The following is a 21,143-nucleotide window of genomic DNA, read 5'->3' as shown; positions in this document are numbered from 1 at the left end:
ATGCATTTTGATGTTTAAAGAAATTGCTTGGACTGTTTAGGAATCATGTAGCAGAATCTGTGAGTGCATTCTCTCACATACATTTTCCAGAGACCAGTGTAATACACGTGGGGAGAAGACTGCATTCCTAGAGCAACAAAGGGAAAGTGGTCTGTCCTGAAAACAAAGACTTAAGTCTGCCTTACTTTGCAACATCTGCCGTAAATGTTCCACCTAAAGGATGCCCTCCAGCTGTAATTAATACAAAGAAAAGTAAAAAGTAAAGGTTACAGAATGCTTCTTCTGAATGCTGGTAGGGCTGGAATCATGAAGCTCTGAGCAGAGAAGTAGAGGATCCATTGTAAAAGTTAGGAAGGGCAAAAACTAGACTTTTAGAAGCAAGTAAAACCGGAGATCTTTAGCTTTTGTTCCAACGATGTGCTAATTCTGGAACTCCTGTACTTCCCCAAGCAATGTGAAGAGCTAGATATGGATTAGACCTGTCTCCTTCATTTGAACACTGTCATCCTCTACTTGCAATAATGAGAGCTCAAATTCATTAATGGGGGAAGAGGAGGGGAAGTTGATAATGAAATTGTACTACACACAGAAATTTATAAATTTTTTTCTTTTATACCAACTGCAAACAGTTGGCCTTTTAATGACGTCACACCCTCACAGAAAGTTTGTATAAACAAAGCTAAATTTAGAGAACTAATTTTTCTTAGGTAAGGGAGAAATCTGCCAGGCTGCATATGCCAAGAATGTTTTGCAAACAACCAGAGAAAAGAGGGTTGGAACAAGTAACCCATTAAACACTCAACTTGGACAGCTATAACTTGGCTTACAGACCCAGAAACACAGTTATGATATTATTTTAATAATAAGCAACTTTTTTTTCTTTATTTCTGGAAAGTATAGCTAGAGTAATATCTCAAGATGTTTTTTGAATCTTTGAAATGTTTGAATGAATTTGTGCTGAATATCTGTAGGTATATCCTTCTTATATTTGTTTTGGTAAGACTTCATCTAGAAAATTTAGTGGAAAGAATATTAGGAACAGAAAATAATCTTTTACATGCCATATCTTCTTTTCTTTTCCATTTTATTACGTTGAGTCACACAGTTGATCTGGTCCATGCATAGAAGAGTCTCTCAAGCTATCCTACTAAGGAAAATGAGCTTGGATGTTTACTTATTTTATAGCCTTGAATCATTAGCAATACTGTAAACTTACTTAGCACTAAGGGAAAGATCTTCTGAACTGAATATCATTACACATATGCCAACTATATGGTCTCATGATTAGCTGAGTTATAAGCAGAGGTTTTACTTAAAGTTTATGGTGAAATGACTTGTGAAGTTGGTCCAAATTTATGCATAGATGATAACTGATAACAATGCTATATCTTTGGGCAATAATATAATATCTTTGCTAGAAATAAGTGCTAGAACTCTTATTTGGAATAGTCCTGTTGAAAAGTCATAGGTCAAGGTTTAAGTTCAGTTTGATTTTACAGAGTTTATTTTTTTCCCATCATTAACAACTCATTTTTGGAGAAGAATAGATTACCTGGATGTTATACAGTACGGAATATAGACAAAAATCAGGAAACTTTCATTAATAAACTATGCAATACAGGATTGTTTCAGGTTAAAAAGAGCTTTGAAAAGTTTAATTTCACATAAGTAAGGCTGAAATGCAGGCTGAAACAGAAATATGTCCTTGGGACCTGTGTAATAAATATGATCTATTCTGCCAATATTTACATTTTAATTAGTAAGGTAATGGGTCTTCTCAAAATGATATACCAAATAAATTATTAATTCTAAGTCTTAATTGGCCAGATAGTAACCCTAATTTATGTTTAGTGTTCTGTACGAAATATTGTATAGTCTAGATTTTGCTTGGGAAGTAGAAAGAAAATGGTGAGAGTATGTTCTAGAGGAAAAGTTAAACTTTTAGAACTCTAGCATTAATTTATGCTATATGTTTCACTGTTCTTTATACAAAGAGGGGATAATGATTCCTCTAACACTAAGTGATAATACAACAAAAGTGATGGTTTATATCAAAACCAGTTTAAAACAATAGAGGTATACTGAAGCATATGGGGGCTGGCCAACATATAGCCATTGATGTATGACAGACTTGCTAACAGTTTGTATGAACTCTTCAGAAATACAGTTTTGTATATGCATTTCATCTTGAGGTTCAGGCCTCGAGCCCTTGCTTATCTGTTTATATTATTTGGGGAAAAAAAAGGGAAAAAATACTTTTGAATTTGAATCTCAACATGAAGTCTGGAAAGTAATTGCTCTGTGGAATGGAGTTGGACAAAATCTCTAGAGGTCAAGCCAGGGGGAAGGTAATGGGCCTCACAAAGAATGGCCTTTTTTCTGATGTTGACTCTGTATTGTCATCCTGTATTCACTGATGTACACAGAGCTCTAACAGAATTGTAGAATTTGCACAGCCTGCTGACCAGATGCTTACATCTGCTGTGATCATAGCCATTCTTCAGGGTTCTGTTTATCTTCCCTAAAGGGTAGACCTCCCCTCACCCTGAAAAAAATTAAACAGAAGGTGAGAATCTAAATAAAACTTTGTTTCCCCTATTCACTTTCTGTTTACTTCAGAAGCACCTAGGCTGCATTGACACTTCAAAGTTTCTCAGGTTTCCAAGACGAAGTTTTGTGCATTTCTGAAGTTGACCTACCCTGAAGAACTTTGTGGCTACCACAAAGCTTTGCTAATGCAGATACAGAAATAAGACATCCCTCTGCATAACTGTCCTGGAAAGCTCATTTTAGCAAGCATTCTCAAAGGCTGCTGAACGCACATGGACTGCGAGTGAGGTGTCCTAAAAAATGTGAATGCAACTGCCTTATGTTAGGGGTTGTCAAATCTGCTGCAGCATCATGTTCCCGGGTCCAGCCAGTACCAAGGCTGAGCATGTATTCCCAATATCCATGTGCATATACACACAACAGGGATATATACAACATATCAACACAGGTAGAAAACACAGTGCTCAAGTGAACACAAATAGCACCTATTGTCTGATCCTGTTCACTTCTCTGACTGGTCAGGATGAAAGCCTATTAGTGGAAAATACATACATATGTGCGTGTGTGTGTGTATATATATATATATATGTACGATGTCTCCCCAATACGATGTCTGGCCTTTGGACACCTAGCCTGTCCACTAATTGACCCTGGATCTTCAACCCTGGTTGCTGGCACTTGGGCATGCTACCCCACTTCCGGGCTGGCAGCCCCACTCTTGCTGCTGATACAGATGCCCTTTGCCCACATACATCCCCAGACATACACACTAGGGATCCCTTAAGTAACTGCCCTCAGACATTCATAGAATCATAGAATCATTAAGGTTGGAAAAGACCTCTAAGATCATCTAGTCCGACCGTCAACCCAACACCTCCATGCCTGCTAAACCATGTCCCTAAGTGCCACACCTACACGTTTTTTTAACTCCTCCAGGGATGGTGACTCCACCACCTCTCTGGGCAGCCTGTTCCAATACTTGACCACCCTTTCAGTAAAGAAATTTTTCCTAATATCCAATCTAAACCTCCACTGGCACAACTGGAGGCCATTTCCTCTCATCCTATCATACATTCATCATCTACCCAGCAGCCTTCGATCCTCTGGTCTCTAGTGGCCTCACACACCGACATGAACATGCAAATGGCCTCTGGACCCTCCACTAGCCAACTCACAGACCCTCTGATCTCTCCAGTATCCAGCCCAGATTTATGTCTGCTTCAATATCTGGCTCCCAGGCCTCAGATATCTGACTCTTGAACTATTCCGGTCCAGCAATCACACACTGACATATGGACCCACACAATATCAATGCACTCCAGTCCCTCCAGTTGCTAGCATCAGTGATACATGGAGCTGTGCGACCAGTGGTCCCCACATCAGCAGCTGGCACTCAGACCATCATACATGCACATACATACAGAGTCTCTCACCCTAAATAGTAGTTAGAGATGGAGTTGAATGAGAAGACAGGGCAGGCTGTGCAGGTCACGCTTAGGGCATGGCCAGATAAGTGTACAGATGAAACCCTGTTTACAAATGACTGTCCCTTTTCATTCCTTTATGCCTTTGTTTTCCCATGCTTGTTCCTCCCCAGACCCCCTTGATCTCTCCCTTTCCCCATCTTTGGTTCTTCCCCTAAGCATCCTATGTTAAGTCTTGTATGATCCCAAAATGCTCTTCCCCTGCATCCCATAATGTGTCCCACACCACCTAGGAAGCAACCCCTTCAGTCTGTGAAGTGATCCACAGAGATCCTCCGCCACTGAGTCAGGGTGACAGGTGTCCTCCCAGTGCATGGGACTGAGGCTTTTATGGGAGGGCTGGGACAGGGGCTCGTCTCTAGCTGGCTTATTTGGGTTCCCCTCCAGCCATTGTGTCTGTGTGCTTCTTTATATTGGTGGAGATGAGCATTTAATCATATATTCTAAATGGTATAGTCTTTTAACACCAACCTGAGAGAATAAGCTGCTGCTATTTCCCTTCTTGCTCCTCAAATAACAGTTTGATGATTAAAGTACTATCCTGCAAGGTGAGAGATCTTAGTTCAGTTTCTCCCAGTGAGAGTGCCTCTATGTCAAAGCTACAGGATCTCTGAAGAGGAAGAACCTTATTTATCCTTCAGTGAGTATAACTTTCAGATCTTTAACTATGAGGTTACAAATCTGTGATTTCTCTTCAGCACTTTGGGCCCATAAAATATTAAGAATTCATTCTTTACTGATGCATTTTTGTAAGAATAGCTTGAGAACATACCTTCCTTTTTCTCAATGAAACTAGACTATAGCATGGGAGTTTCCTGTGGATAGGGAAAGGGCTTCAGTCTGAATCTCTCAATTTTTTTGCATGAAAACCCTAATAATTAAGGTATTATGTGAACGAAAATGAGCAGTATCTGTTCTTCTGTTGACAGAATTTTAAGGAAGGATGAGACATGTAAATTATTGATTTCTGAGCCATATCTACTTTCCTAACCTTGTGCTTGTACCAATAGTCTTTGCTTCTTGGAGTCATTATGGGGGTTATTTTTCTCCCAAGCTGGAGCACAACTACTGGTAGTACCCAGTACTGCACTATACTGTACCAGCTCACATTAGAACTGCTTTGTTTTCTCTGCAATTTATAGAGTAGTATAGCCCAGCCCTGGATGTAAAAGAACACTATAGTAAAACAAAAAAAAACAAATTTTGCAGTATCTGATAGATCAGACATCTGTTAGTGAGTATTAGTTTATAAATGTAACTGTATTTTACTAACATCTGTACTATGCGTATCCAAGTAGTGTATTACTGAAATGATTATATGTAAAACTCCTGACTTGAACATCTTCTATGATTACAATTTATTAATAATTCAATTTTTAAAAGATATAAAGAGAAATGGGAACACTGAACTCTAGAAACTAAACCTCAGACTTAACATTTTTATATATTTTGACTCATATTTTATCAAAGGCATTCTGTATTTTTCTGCATTAATACTTGATCTCTTAATGATTCTCATTTCTACATAACTTTACATTACAGAACCATGCAGAAATGAATGCATTGCAATAATAAAATCCTTGTCAGGTTAAGTGCAATATATAAATGCTACTAGCATTTGAAACAAAATTCAAACTCCATCTGTCATATATTATCCCCAGAGCAGCTAGGACATGCACATATGTAATTGGATTATGATAAATTGAAAACCACCTAAAATGCCTTACAAAAAGTCTTATGATATTTCTTTGAGGCTTTAACAATGATTTCTTATTTTTGTATTAAAGTCTTTAATGCTAGAAATTCATACTTCCAATAAAATGAAAAATATATAACTGCACGGAATAGGAGTTTCTAGTATTTTCCTAATTAGATGCTCTATGTGAGAGAAAATACAATACAATAAACATGGCTCATGTCAAAGGAATTCAAGATTTTTTATGTTTCATAAAAGCTTTAGAATGTTGACTCATCTATTTCTGATGTTTAGTTGTTGGCATGCTTTGTGTGAAATATTTCTGATACGAGGAAAAGAATTCAATGTTTACTGTTGCTGTGCTAAAGAAATGCATAAAACTTGCCATAAAAATCTATATTAATTGTAAGGAAAAATTAATAAAACAAATTATTTTATAATTTACTCTGTTAGAACTTTTAAAATATTTTTTCTCTATCTTTGAGACAGAGAAGACTGCCGTCAAACGGCTGACATTTACTTTCTTTCCTTCCTTTCTTACTGATCCCTTCACCGGACCTTCAAGGAAGAAATCACACCCCCTTGAAAGGACTTAGTATTCTATCACTTCATGGTTACAGTTTTTCCAGTTAAATGCTAAGGTTTCTCATTTTCACTTTGTTCCTTTAAATGGTCACCCCCTCCCCTCATTTTCTGAAGGAGTCATTTTTGCCAGAATGAGCTTTTAGTGCAAGAATTCCAGGAAAAAAATCAACCCTCTTTGGAATATGTAATGCCAGCTAATACCCTTCCAAAATCAGTAATGCATATGTCCGTGCATTCTTACATGGTTTATTTTAGGATGAGGTCAGTCTTCTGAAGATTCTTGTTTCTTTCCATTGACTATAAAAGGTCTAGTGACTCTAAAAGGTGACTAGTACCACTTAACTAGCCTGCAGATGTCTAAATTGAGTAGACAAATCCTACAGTGAAAAAAAATTAAAACTCATTCATGCACAGATGCTTGTTTTTTTAAAAACTGAGAATAGAGCAGGGAATCTGACTTTTGACTTCAATAAACACCTTTCAGTTAACTTTAGGCTAAGATGAATTGCTTACTGGGCTTGCCTGTCTTTCTGCAGAGATTTAGATTGCTAAAGCTACATGAAGTGACTCTCACCCTAACAGCTGAAAAGATACATAAGCAGTTTTTGTCACTTGTGTGACCCCTCTGTCTTCACCGTATTTGTTAGTTTAAGCCTACCCTAGGACATCTTTGAAAAGCTTAGGTAAGTGAATCAATTTTGTATATGGTACTTTTTTTAAATGTTGCTTGTTTTCTAGTTGTTTTGTTTTTTTTTTTATAACCAAGTTTTTCATTATATGTGATCTAAATGAGGATTTCCAAGTTCTGAAAAAGAGGAACATGTTCACTAGATTCATATGTCAATGAATGGTGTTTCTGGATTGATCCCATTTTTCTGCACTGTTCTTGGAGATTTTAAGGTTTCTATTGATATCTCCTATGCAGGTGATCAGTGAAGATGGGTGATTATGAATAAACAGCACAATGGCAATATTTAATAACTGTGAGCATGTGGGCTAACACAACACAATGTACTGCTGAAAAAGTACTCTGATTTCCAAAGTAATCAAAGCTCTCTGTAATCTATGCACTATTCATTTCACTTTAAAAAGAAAATGGTCCCTTTAGGTCTTCAGATAACCTAAACAACAAAATAGGTATGATAATGGAACTCCTGAGTTTGCATGTTCATATAAAAGGATTCAGAAAAGACAGACTAATATACCTGGAATTTTTGTGTGTGCCAGCTATAGGAATACTTGTGACCTTATAAATATTTATGCAGGGTTCAAAGCCATCTGTCAACAATTAAAGTATATGTCACGTTTAATAACATAGTCTGCATAGATTAGGATTACTATAATTAGACTATTGCGCACATATTACAGCTGCAAAATGGATGAGCCAGGCTTTCTCAGGAATTTAAAAAAAGGCTTCTTCTATTTGATAATATTCTGCATAGTATTTGATTGCATCTGAATAAGTAATGTTGCAGAGAAATAGCATAGGCAGCTACTTGAACTTGAAGCTAGCTTTTCTGAGAAAATCATATCACACATACAAAGACCCAATGGGATCTAAAGAATAGTTCTATCAAACCTTTCTGAGAAGACTCTGATTGTAAATGGTCCACTTCTTTATGCACCAAGAAAGCTGTTCTCAACTAATGTAAGTCTCCCTTCCTCCACCACTTCCATACTTCAAGGATACCTTAATTCTCTTGAAGATTTTGAAAAACAAGCATGATGCATTTTGACAAGACTAGGCAATAGCAACTATTTTAAGAACAGTTTGGAGGCAAAGAGGATTTAAAAATACAGCCTTCATGCATGGTAAATCTCAATTTATGCAAAGCAGCCTTACTATACAACGCGTATAACCAGAGTAGTATAGTTACACAGAAGTCATGAAAATAAATGACAACTCAAGAACAGGGACAGGGGGTAAATTGTGTGGCAGGAAGGCCTTGTTTTAACCTCATGAGAATTCACTTACCTTCTGAAAAGTGCCAGCACACAGTCTCAGCAGCTGGAAAATTTTCAGTGTAAGGCTTAAGTGGGGCACAAATGATGTACTAGAGTTTGTACTAGATTTCTGTCTGAAGGATATATGCTAGAAATGAAAAGAAGATATATAGGACCTTAAGAAAAACTTGGTAAATAATGCAGGAGACTCTGGATGTTTGGTTTTTTTTTTTGTGGTGTGTTGTGTGGCAAACTCTTATTATAAAACTGGGCCAGGCAAAGTCACAGATAAGGACTGGTGGTATATGCTTTTGTAATTGATACTTGATCTTACTAACCTAAGGAGATTCCTGCTTATTAATTATTTTAAGGTCCTCCTTGAGTTCTTTTGTATCGGGGAGGGAAACTATTTTTGCATAGAGAATCCCTCCCCACCAAAACTGTGCTATAGACAACATTGTTGTAGTTCATTGTGAAATAAATGAATACTGAAGGGTTTTGTTTCATGGTAATTGAGTTCTGTATTAAATTTTATAGGTGTCTACTCCCACATCATTTTCTAGATCAATTTAAAATGCTCTGATCTAAGGAAAAAGTACATGTGCAGCTGCTGAAGAGGAAAATGTATTTTTAATGTTTACATTTTGTTAAGTATGAGGGACCATTTTTAACATGTATTATCTACAGCACAATGGCTAATGCAAAAGTAAAGGCTTTCTTCTACTTTCTTCTTTTATTTAACTTGGTTTCAAATGTTTCTGGGAGTGTATCAGTTTTATAAAGATATACTAAGTTGCAAATATTTTTTTTCTTGCGGAAAGACTTTTACCATTTGTTTAGAAATCTATAAAATTCTGTCATAATGGAATGCGATGTCATAGTTTGTTGTTAATAATTTAGTGATAACTATACATAAGAGTAGGTTTTCTGAGTGCATAAATCACTTGTGGTAGCACTTTTTGTTATCTGTATATGCCTCAGTTTTAGTGGAGATAGCTGAAGTCTACATAAAGTATTATTCTGTAATGCCTCTTCTAGACCTAGAGACCATAAGGATCACTGCTTCACATGCAGATAGATTAGAAAAAAATCTGTATTCCTGATTAAGTGCAGGCCACAAGTCTTTCGTGGATCTACCATCTTACCGCAGTTATTAGTTGGTAGAAATAAGTGTCTTGGAGGCATACACTGTCATTTGTGAGAGATTACTGAAATGCTGAGAACCCCACAAACATGTCTCCTGGCCCAGCTGGCTGTTGGTCTGAGCTGCACACTTCCACTCTTCTGCTGTGGAGATCAGTCGTGTGTATGCATATCAAGCCTGCCTTTCATATGCCACTTGCTGTTGTAACTTATTTCCAGTATGCATTACTCAGGGCTAAAAGCAAGATGTTTTTGTCTCCTCAAGGAATTAAAAGATTTACTATGTCCTGTTTATCAATGATTTGTTGATTATTCCCTGTTATGTGCTAGGCACCAATGATAATGGTTCCTATCATCTCTCACTGATTGTACTGATAAATCATGGGTGAATTATTTCACAATGTCATCATCAGTTGTCAGAGAATAGGCTTTATAAAAGTTCATTAGCTTCATGACTTATTGATGTAACTGAACTATGTCACACAGAATACCTGTCAGAACAACTCAGCTGCAGAGAGCCTGCAAATTAGTATGGTGTTAGATTGGCATGGTATTTGAACAGAAACAGACTTATTTACATCGTTCTGACTCTCTTATTTCCTGCTGCAATATTATTTTAGTCCTTTTCTTTTCAGAAAAAATAATTGGAGAGATACAAAGTGGACATGACTGTCTCGTGAAATCCTCTTATATCTAAGACAGGACCATGGAGTCCTTCCCTATAGTGTGTCTTGGGAGGAGCTAGCACTCCTCATATCTGCATCCTTCATATTATGTTTTGTTAACAGTCATGGTCCCAATGAGTTTGTCCAAATTCTAACATCAAACTTTCAGATTAGTGATCTTTTTTTTGTTATTGGACAATCAGCTTCCATTTCATTTAAACATATTGTTTCCCTTGCTTCTTGATTTCCTATTTCTTCACAAAAACCTGCATAAGTGGTATCTCTGAAAATGTCACAAAACTGTAGAAAGAACTTCAGCTTTGGAAAGTGGCAAAAATTAATTCTGTAACTGCTTCTTTAATATATCTGTACTCTCTTCCAGGCTATATTTTTATTTTCGAAGGTTTAAGCAGTTTCATCACTACTGTGTGTTTAACACACAGAACACCTCAGCTGAACGGAACATACTTTTGATCTGTCACAGGAGCTTATTCAATTTATAAAATGATGTATTTGAGGCTCAATTATCATGTCAAAATAGATAGAAAAATTTATGTCTTAAGCTGTATACAATAATTAAGAAGGATTTTTAAAAGTTAGTCAATAACCTAAATTAAGGTGCAAAGACCTCAAGCTGACCAAAATTCAGTCAGTTCTTTGTCTGAGGGGAAATGAATAATTCTATTGCCCTGAATATATTTGTTCATTTTTTATACAACCAAATAACAGTACAGATGAAACAGAAGCTTGAGGTTTTTTTTGCTTTAAGGCAACATTCTGTCTTGTGTGCTACAATGAAGAAAGTCTCACTGAAAGCTTAGTCAGCTCACAGGGCTTTCATGGAGTTTTTAAAGCCAGGAGCAAAAGAATTACATCTTAGCAGCAGGTTTGGATGTCTTTGACTCCCCAGGTTAAATGACCAGAACTGATTTCCAGCTGAATCAGCTGTGGCTAGCTTTTGGCCCAATTTTACAGCAAAATCGCATTCCTTATGAGATGCCTTAGTTGCTGTGCACCCCTTCTCAACAGTGTTAAATTTTAGGATTCATGTGGCCATATATTTACTCATATCTGAACTGCTTTTTCTTAGCCAATAGAGAAAAATAGGTGGTTCTAGGATGCAATCTGCCTCATCCTATAGATAAGCCTAAAGCGTATCAGCGTAGGGGCCTTAAAGATTCCTGTTTCTTTCTGCTGACCAGAAGATATTAGGATGAGTAGCTCAGATGTAAATACCTATAATTCATAGACCTGAATCCTATGCAACTATCAGGAAGGTCTTCCTTTTAATTCCTAAATTTGTGTTTGAATGATATAGCAGAAACAGAGGCATGGTTATTAACATTCAAACATGTCCTTAAATGCAATATTAGCTCTGCTGTCAATGTAGTCTTCATCGATTTTATACAGCAGCTATTGCTTTTCCTCACTCACTCCAGAGTCCACTCACATGAGGGCTGGAAATGTTATTAAGGGAAAGGATAAAGTAGCTTTATCATGCTGCTGGTGGACAAGAGAAAGAAGTGTGTGAGTCAGCATTGCTGGTGGATCACATCCACTGACCTTCCACTGAATTCCATTCACTGAAATCAGTTCTCTGGATAAATCACCAATTTATCCACTCACAATAGGGTAGCAATAGGAAATGTAATGTACCTCTAACAATCTGGTAATAATTTTGCTCATGATGGCACCACTGATTATTGTAATACAGCTTTTTCTGTAACATCTTCTGAATGGCCCTCCAGATGAAATGTTGAGTAACATGTTTAATAACAGTATAAAGTGAAATACTATTTAGTAATAGTATAAAGTGAAAAGTATTCCAGAAGGTGTTGATATTTTTAAAATTCTTCCTTTAACTGGCTTAATATCATGCCCTTTCACCTGCAGATCTGTGAAGCACAAGGCAAAGTCAGACCATGAAATAGTTTGTGTGCAATTTTCATTATCTATCATGATTTTTAATTCACTTCAGCTGTAGCTTTAGTCTTATGTTTTCACCGATACTGAGAGGAAACTAGGGTTTACAGATCATTAACTCTTCTTAAGTAACAATCCATGTCATAAAAGTGAGGGAACTTCTGCTTTTGTAGATATAAACTCAGAATTGCCAGAGACTGGAAATACACAGATGGACAAGTGATGTGGTATAGATAATTTGCTGTAGAACCCAATCCTAGCTAATTTTTCAGTAGCAATTTTATATAAACATGCCTGTTGAAGCATTAAATAAATATTTTATTCTTAAAATAATATTTTATTCTTAAAAGAAGAAAATAAACATTTATTGTTTTGCTACTGTCATGATTTTTATTTCTAAGAAACAGCCAAACTAATAACTGATTGATACTATTATCAGTACAAACCAGTGCATGATAATGAGCTAATGTTCACTTAATCATGTCCATATACATGAATTCTTGCAGGTTGGTGTATTGTCTTAAATTCCACAGCTTCCTTGGTATGCTTTGGTTTCTTCTCTTATTCGAAAAACTGTCCTGTGTAATGATAGTCATCAGATTAATTGAAACTGGCTGAGTTCAATATATGTAATTGTGATTAATTCTCCATGTGGTTTAATAAGTTCTAGTTGTTAGCACTGAAAATGTCTGCTTTGAAACTTTTCTCAAGATCTCCAGAAAATTTAATTCTTAAGTTGTAATCAGCATTTTTTATCACAAATAATTTGATCTTTATTCTTGCTAGTAGTACGTTTATATAGAGAGAGAACATACAAAGAAATAATGAAAATTTCCATCTTATAGCTGTAGCATCTAGTTAATGGTTGGGATCCCATTGTGCTTTTGTCCACTTGGCCTAGTTGTGCTAGGAACTGTGTTGTTACCAAATAAACAAACAAAAAATGTCATGTCTTGCTAAAAGAATTAAGAATTCACTTGGAAAACCTTTATTGTAATTATTTCTTTTCTATAAATCTCATCTTAGGCACCTGCCATTGCTCATTTGAAGATCTCCCTGCTTTATATAGGCTATGTTGACTAGGATTATGGTTCAATTGCCTGTATACAGATGCCCGGAGCCATTCCAGCTGCTCAGTGTCCCTTGGCCTCCAGCTGCTGTTCCAGAAGGTCTTCTGCAAATTCTCTATCACATCTCTCCACCCATGTAGTGCCCTAGGTACTCTAGGCCATCTCAAATGGCACTAGACAACCATGTCTAGAAAACTGAATCAAGCCTCTAACATGCAAATTACTACTAAGGACCTTAGACACCTTACTTACAGAAAAACACCTAAAATTTTTGACATCTACACTGAGATGTATGAATCTGGAGCCAAAAGCCACCCAAAATCCTGGGTAAGCTTGTTCAGATGAGCTTTATCTGATCACAGTATGCCATGTTATTTAAATCAATCCTTTTATTTATTCTTGTTAGACCTCAATTGTTCACTAAACCACTTGATAGTAAGCTATCTAGTGTTTCACATAGTCTGTTCCGAAAGACAGAATTTCAGCTTCTGAAGAAGAATGTTATTTCAGTCTACTATTATGACAGAAGAAAATGGTCTAATATATGTCATATCTATTAATATCCACCCTTGCCAAGGGAGAAAGGTCCAAAAATGCACGAGGACAAGGTAAAGGATAAAATTATTTGCAAATTATCTGAAAAAATTATTTGTTATGTCTAATGGAGGGGGTTATACCAATAACCTTCAAAGGAATAGAATGAAACAGATGAACAGAAAAGAACAGTGAAATAAAAAAACCAAGTAGATCCATAGCTCTAAAGCACAGATATTGAAGATGGACTGTCATGGTTTAGCCCCAGCTGGCAACTAAGCACCACCCAGCCACTCGCTCACTCCCCCCCAGTGGGATGAGGGAGAGAATCAGAAGGGTAAAAGTGAGAAAACTCGTGGGCTGAGATAAAGACAGTTTAATAAGTAAAGCAAAAGCTGTGCATGCAAACAAAGCAAAACAAGGAATTCATTCACTCCTTCCCATGGGCAGGCAGGTATTCAGCCATCTCCAGGAAAGTACGGCTCCATCACACGTAATGGTTACTGGGGAAGACAAACGCCATCACTCCGAACATCCCCCCTTCCTTCTTCTTCCCCCAGCTTTATATGCTGAGCATGACGCCATATGGTATGGAATAGCCCTTTGGTCAGTTTGGATCAACTGTCCTGGCTGTGTCCTCTCCCAACTTCTTGTGCACCTGGCAGAGCATGGGAATGTGAAAAGTCCTTGACTAGTGCAGCAACAACTAAAACATCTCTGTATTATCAACACTGTTTTCAGCACAAATCCAAAACATAGCCCTATACTAGTTACTATAAAGAAAATTAACTCTATCTCAGCTGAAACCAGGACATGGTCCTACTATAGTTTTAGAAATATTTTAAATGAAATGTTGCTGGTGATGGGTTTTTTGCTGAAATTTATATGTTTCTCTTTCATTATTATTATCTATTTCTGCTTGTCTTCATGGATGGATGAAACGGGCAAAGAACATTAGTCTCTAAACATTAATCATATATAATGTGACTTTGTTCTGTTATTTCAACTACCTAGACAGAAAGGAAAGAAGAGTACAAGCTATTATTTTGGGGTTTAATTTTGGTTTCATTTGTTTTCTTAGAAATGCTTGACTCGTTTACTTAATTTTCTGAGGTTGATTTAAATCTACAGTGAGATGTTAGCAAGACATGCATTTTTTAAGGACAAAAAAATTTAAGTATCTTTTAAACAAATCAAGTTGATATTGTGCATAACTGTGCTAGCAGGTGTTGCACCAACAGAGAAGAGCCAAGCTTTTGCTCCTGTATTCACCTGGAACTAGTAATAACTGGAAAGAAAAGTAATCGCTCATGACAGAACTCATGTGAGAACCTGAGTTGAGGGGTTTTAGCTGTAAAATGCTCTTCCAGACATAAAGCAAGATTTTTACAGCAGAGAAGACTTTGTCTTTAATAATAAATTAGGAAAAGGATATTTGTTAAGGGACAATTACATCTAGGAGTTGTATATATATTGCTAAATAAGAGAAGGATCAAGGATGAGAGCACACACTGCTTCATGTCCCCAGTGCTTACAATTAGCCTCTTTAATAAGAGATTTACCTTAGGGAGAACTGGTCAGAAGAATCCAAAGCAGATGTAAGTTACAAAGGTTGAGAAATGTAGACATTCAGTACCTATTGCTCTAGCTCATTCCCCAGTTCTCTTTTATTCAGCACTGTAGACATCCAAAAAAGTTGTACCTCTTTTATTAGATAAAGTTGGTCAGGGACTGCAACTGTCCTACTTCCCAGAGCAGAATAGCCATATCCAGGCTGCTTGTTGGGAACAGTCCCTAGACTATGCTAAGGCTCAAATTGGGGTCAAGCATTTTTGTGGAGAGTGCTAGTTGGGTCAGTTCAAATCTGTGATGGCCAGGAAGCATGCTAATGATGGAACAAAATGCACAGTGTATGCTAGTGCTTGGGCCCACAACCTGGCTTTGTTGAACTGCACCTTCAGTGAAAATTATTAGTTATTTCTACCTGATTCAGTAGTTAGCTTTCTGTGAAAATTTTGTTTGCTTACTAAGTGGTTTTCAATGCTACATAAATAACTACTGAGAAGAAACGTCTGGATCTTGAAGTAGTAGTATAATAATAAGCTGAGGTAATTCCTATTTCTACTATTCAAGCTGCAACTTTTTTGATCCTGAGGTAGTAAAAGTGTATCAAGAAGGCACAAAGGCAAGTTAGAGCAGTGTGGTGTGGTGCTGGCTCACAGCCACTTTACTGATTCTTGCTCATGTTCAGTGAGCAGAATTAATGTTTATTTCTTTCTGTGTTCAGATGAGTTCACCTAGACTAGAGAGAAATGTTGTGTTACTTCCATCAGAATTTCAGGCTGCTGTTTGGTTGGTGATTTTATGGAGTAGAATGACTCTGCAGTCTTGAAACGCAGAGTTTTAGCCCTGGATCTTGGGCAGAAAGCAGTCGGTTTGACATGACAGTGTGTGCATTGCTTGTACTTTCTGCACCATCTCAGTGATGTAAAGGCTATAGCTGATTAGAAATCTCATTCTCTCTTTGACAATTTCGCTGAAAAAGCAAAAAATTAAAAAGGGGCTGATGTACTTCACACAAAACTACAGCTTTAAAAAAAAAACGCAGGGCACTATCATGAGGGACTAAAAGAGTTGTAATACTATTTATCTAAATACAAGTCTCCAATATAAGCTGGAATTTTAATTTAGAATACACATTTTTGTTAAGGATCTTTCGCATTATTGGAAATGAGATCCTGCAGGAGATTCTGGCCTACAGAAGCATGAGTAGTTTTTATTGAGCTCACTAAAAAGAAATGCTATGTTTTTAAGTATTCAGGTATGTAATGGTAAACAGAGGAATAAACTTTAGTGTAGTTTATTTCTCTCATTTGAAAGAGTTCAAAATAGTCATACTTCTAGAAATAATTCTTTTAGGTTTGTTTTGATTAGTTAAATTGGATTCACTGCTGGGCTCCTTTGGGATTCCCTTCACAAGTACTTATGATATGCACGTAAATGAAAGAGAGGAAATATCATGACTGAGCTTAGTTCACATTGACTGCAACAGAGTATCATCAAGATTTTTTTACTGAAAAAGAATAAAATAAAATTCATAGAAAATCAATGTTTCCCCTGAAGGTATATGATGTGTAAGATAAGTAAATAGGATACTAGGTTTTTGTTGAAAGAGAACCAGTATCACATCCATTTCAATAGCATAAACATAAGTTCCCTTGCCTTTCATTGTTCATCACTCATGAAAGATGAAAGCACTTGTAACTTCCTGTAAGCACAGGAAAGTAAAAAAGAATCCAGTCTTCTCATTAAAACCTGATCTACGTACATGAATTCATAGATTTTTGAGAGCCAGAAGGGATCATTTTGGTTATTTAGTCTAACCTCCTGCATACCCCATCCTTGAACCTCTGAATTAATTCATGTTTTAAGACCAAAACCTGTTTGATCCAAAACATATATATATATTAAGAACCTGATCAGAACTGTTAATAAATTATTTTGATATAGAACAACCCTTGTGGGTTTTTTAAATGTATGATATTGATAATATAGATTTTTTTATTCACTTTGAATGTGTAAATGAAAGATTTTGATTCATTTGCTATTTTCATATGCTTTGGCCTGCTACACAAATCTGTCAAATCTGTGTTTGCCATGTAGGCACTTACAAGGCTGGTTAAATAAATTCTTGAGGTGGGTTTTTTTTGGTGCACTAAAGGATGAGATCCTTGGTTAAAAACAAAAGTATTTTTTTGTTTCTTTTTAACCACTGTAATAGAACTCACTCTGTGCCATTCTTTCTGAACAGAGGAAACAAGAACTGGATTTAGGAGTAATATAACATCCCTAATCTGACTTAGTATTCCTATTTCTGTCCCCAAAGATATCCCATTAAAATCTTTGGCTAGAACACTAGTCTTGATAATTCATAGTCTACTGACTATCCAGGACACCCACAATTATTTTACAGAACAGAATATTTTATCTTCTAATATGCATGTAATACAATATTTAGACTTGCAAATTTACATTTGTCTGTATTTTATTATAGTAAGTGTTTAAAAATTCATTTTATTGCCTGGCTTACCAGATGAGGTATCTTCTTAGACAATTTGTCTCTTCTTTTCGTTATTTAGTAGTTGTCCAGTTCTTGTAGCACTGGAAGGTTTATCATTATCGTTTTCTGTTTTATACTGCTTTTCAGGTCATTGATAAAAATCTTAAATAATCTGGGAAAATTACCAGACCCTATAGGACTGTACAACAACCATACATTCTTAGTGATAATTTTCCTAATAATGTTTACAGTCTGAGATTTGTCAGGAAGCTTCAAATGCCCTTATAGATGCATCTGTAGCTGCTGTAAGCAGTTCTTTTTTCTTACTGAAATGTTATACAGTACCAAGTCATATATTTACAGAACCATGTAAGTGCTTTATTACAACAACATAACTTCTGTCACACAAACCTGTATTTTCATTCTAAAAGGTGAAATTTGACAAAATTTAATAATGGTACTTTTTGGTATTATAACCTTTTTCAGAATTGCTGTTTGTGTCAAAGTAAGTGTTCCACTAAGCCATCAGTGAAAATTCCAAGGGGCTTTTAGGCAATTGGGCAGTGAGAGTTCTAAGCTGGAGGCCCAGCTTCCCAAAGCTACGTAGGCAAGGTGTGAAGTTGGAGACTCCCAAGGACCTTTCAGTTGACTTAATCATTCACCTGTGCACATGTAACACAGTAGTGGTAAGAAAACACAAATTTTCTCTGAAAATAAAATGCCACTAGCAGAAGACATGTTTTTGATATCAAAATCTTAGTTCAACAAACTTTCACCAAAATTAAGGGAAAGATCCAGCAAATCTACCCTGGAATATCGGCATGCTTACTGCAATCTCACAACACTGGTGACCTAACCCTTGCCATAACTCAGTCAAACTAACATGGTTGTCAATAATATTTGCTGCTATTTTCATTGAAAGACAATGATGCATGATTAAACCCACAGTATTTTTTTTTTTAAAGACAGAAATTTAATAGAATGGAAAACCTTTTTGGACACCTGAAAGAAAATGAGATTATTTTAGCATGCGATACAAAGGGAAGAATATTTATTGTACTACTTTTTTGGGGCACACAGTGTACAGCTGGTAAACCTCTTTACTCAGCTGGAAGACCCAGAAAGCGCATACAACAAAATTCTCCAGTTATAACCTGTGCTTCTTTTCCTCTTAAATAATAGCTTTATAAAAATTGCAGCACAACAGAATAATCATTTTAAATGCCTTTTATCTTTATTTCTAATGTGAATCGAGCTAGCTTTGAAGAAGTACATGGATTGTACACATTTAATAAAGAATTTATATTAGATCTAAGCCATGCTTAGTAGAGAACCAGCACTGAGATTTGTGAACTTATGTGGAGACAATATTTCTTCTTGTACAGTTAAGGAGACTGAAGAGAATAACAAAATCCAAATTACAAACGAGCTTGCTCATTTCTTAATGTCTACTCTTTCAAGTACAGTGAAAAGTTGGAAAAAGTTGAAGAACACTTTTTCATTGCTGAACCTACATTTGAAGCAATTTAGTGGGATCGTCTGGCTTTTTAGATTTCTAGTCATAAATCAATAATGCACAATAAGTAAAAAGGAAAAAAAAAGAGGAAAGAGAACATAACTACTTTGGGCTGAAATTAAGAGAAGTAGCAAAATATAAAAAACATATTAAGCTAATACATTTTTAAGACTGATACAGAATGTAGAGGGGGATGCATGTTCTCAGGCTGAAAAAATTTATATATAAATGGCTCTATACTGTGGAAACTTTGGCAGCAACTCTTGTTTGAAAATCTGTCTTGCTGGAGGTTCATTCCCACATTTATGCCACAGAACTCAGCGATAAAGAGTACCCTATCATACAGCTGGCTTTGGAGCTGTGTCATGATTTGAACCGGGCCAAAAAAATAAGAAAAGTGTCCTGTTTGCCTGAGTGTAGCTCATTAAACTGGCTGTGTTTTTTTTTTTTCCATAAATACTATATTGGCAGAAGTATGGCATGGATGACAATGAGCAGGGTGCAGAGTGGCTATACAAAGGAACTTTTTTTGTCTTAGGTAGGTAGTTTGTCTTTCAGGTAGCATATAACTGTCTAAAAAACTCTTGAATCAAAAGTGCTGCATAAATTGGTTTTGCTGATTCAGTGGTGAATGGCATTCTCTTGTTCTTATACAGTGTTGCAAGTGGCTTTTATAAAGCTACTGAGATTTATCTGAGTGATGTCTTTGTAGTAGTTATTAAAATATTTTTGCTGGGTACTGTACAGCACTTAACAGATCAAGTAGTCTGGGAAGTGACTCCATACTCTGTAAATAAACTGAATATATTTTCCAAAAATATGAAGCCAGTATCTTGCTTGAACAACAAAGCAACCACCTTTTTGAAGGTATAAAACAATTGAGTCTGTTTCAGACTAATTAGTAGCTACTTTCAGGAGAAAAGACATCTGATTATTAAATTAAAGAATCTGAGCCAGCAAAGTTTTGGGCAGTGTAAAGAAGTCTTGCTAGATTGAAGCAAGTGCAATGCACGAGCCTGCACCAGCTAATATTTTGGACTAGAGAAAGTTATAAGGATTCTTAACTTTGTAAGAACCTGTTGCTTTTGATATTATGAAGTTTATATGTATCTGACATGTAAACTGAACTGAATCTGGATGGAGCAGACGGCACATTGTTTAGGTATGTATGACAGTCCTACCACTTAGTATTTAAAAAGCTTTTGTACATTTGATAAATGAGAGAGATGAACATTGTTCTGGTGATTGCTCAGCTCCACTCAACAGAATGGAGAAATGAGTTAAACTTTGATATCTCTTCCTGTTGTCTTGTAGGCTGTGCTGGCATCATTGGCCATGTCTATCTATAGTGATAAATAAAAAGGAGCCAGAGAACAAGCTTGTGTACTGGACCCAAATCACCTACACTGCTTAGGCCAGTATCAGCTATCCTTTTGCTTTGTTTTAGGTCACCCTTATTAGTTCTCCTAAAACAATGCCTGGATGTGATTTGGGAAATAGTTCTCTCCAGGCTAGCACTGGCTTGACCTGTACTAGCTTGGTCTGCTGCTCCCTGGTCAGGCATTTCATATTGTCCCAACGCATTTTTTCCTTCAGCTTCTGCCGGATGCCCATGTGACACACCCAGAGCACACAACATATGTGTTTTGGATTCACCAATATGGAGCTGCAACACAGTTTTCATACTATTCCAGATATCTCAAACTGAAAAATCCACACTAAATAATAATTGTATCTTAAGGCCATATGGACACTGCATGGGTCTTGAAAAGATCCAGGGCTAGTTGCTACGTAGCATGGATTCTGTCTGTCTGCTCTAAAGGGGATTAGCCTGAAGGAGTGAGGACATGTCTGTATCCATTCCACTTGGCCTCTTGACCAGGAATTGGTGCCTGATCTTTTTTTATCTAGCAATAAAGACACAGGTATTTTATATTGTTTTTAATTAAAAATGAAGTATACACCTCCAGATA

The 21,143-nt window shown here is 36.4% G+C and overlaps 1 protein-coding gene across 1 annotated transcript in view; it reads left to right on the top strand.

Annotated features, from left to right (window-relative positions):
* The window catches only part of GPC5 (glypican 5), a 764,171-nt gene that overhangs the window by 412,623 nt on the left and 330,405 nt on the right, over window positions 1-21,143 (top strand). The gene's annotated exons all lie outside the window — the stretch shown is intronic.

The sequence above is a fragment of the Ciconia boyciana genome, chromosome 1 (genome assembly GCF_034638445.1).
Source record: "Ciconia boyciana chromosome 1, ASM3463844v1, whole genome shotgun sequence".
Taxonomy (NCBI): Eukaryota; Metazoa; Chordata; class Aves; order Ciconiiformes; family Ciconiidae; genus Ciconia; species Ciconia boyciana.
The sequence above is the reverse complement of the archived record's forward strand: the minus strand, read 5'-3'. Positions and strand labels throughout refer to the sequence as shown.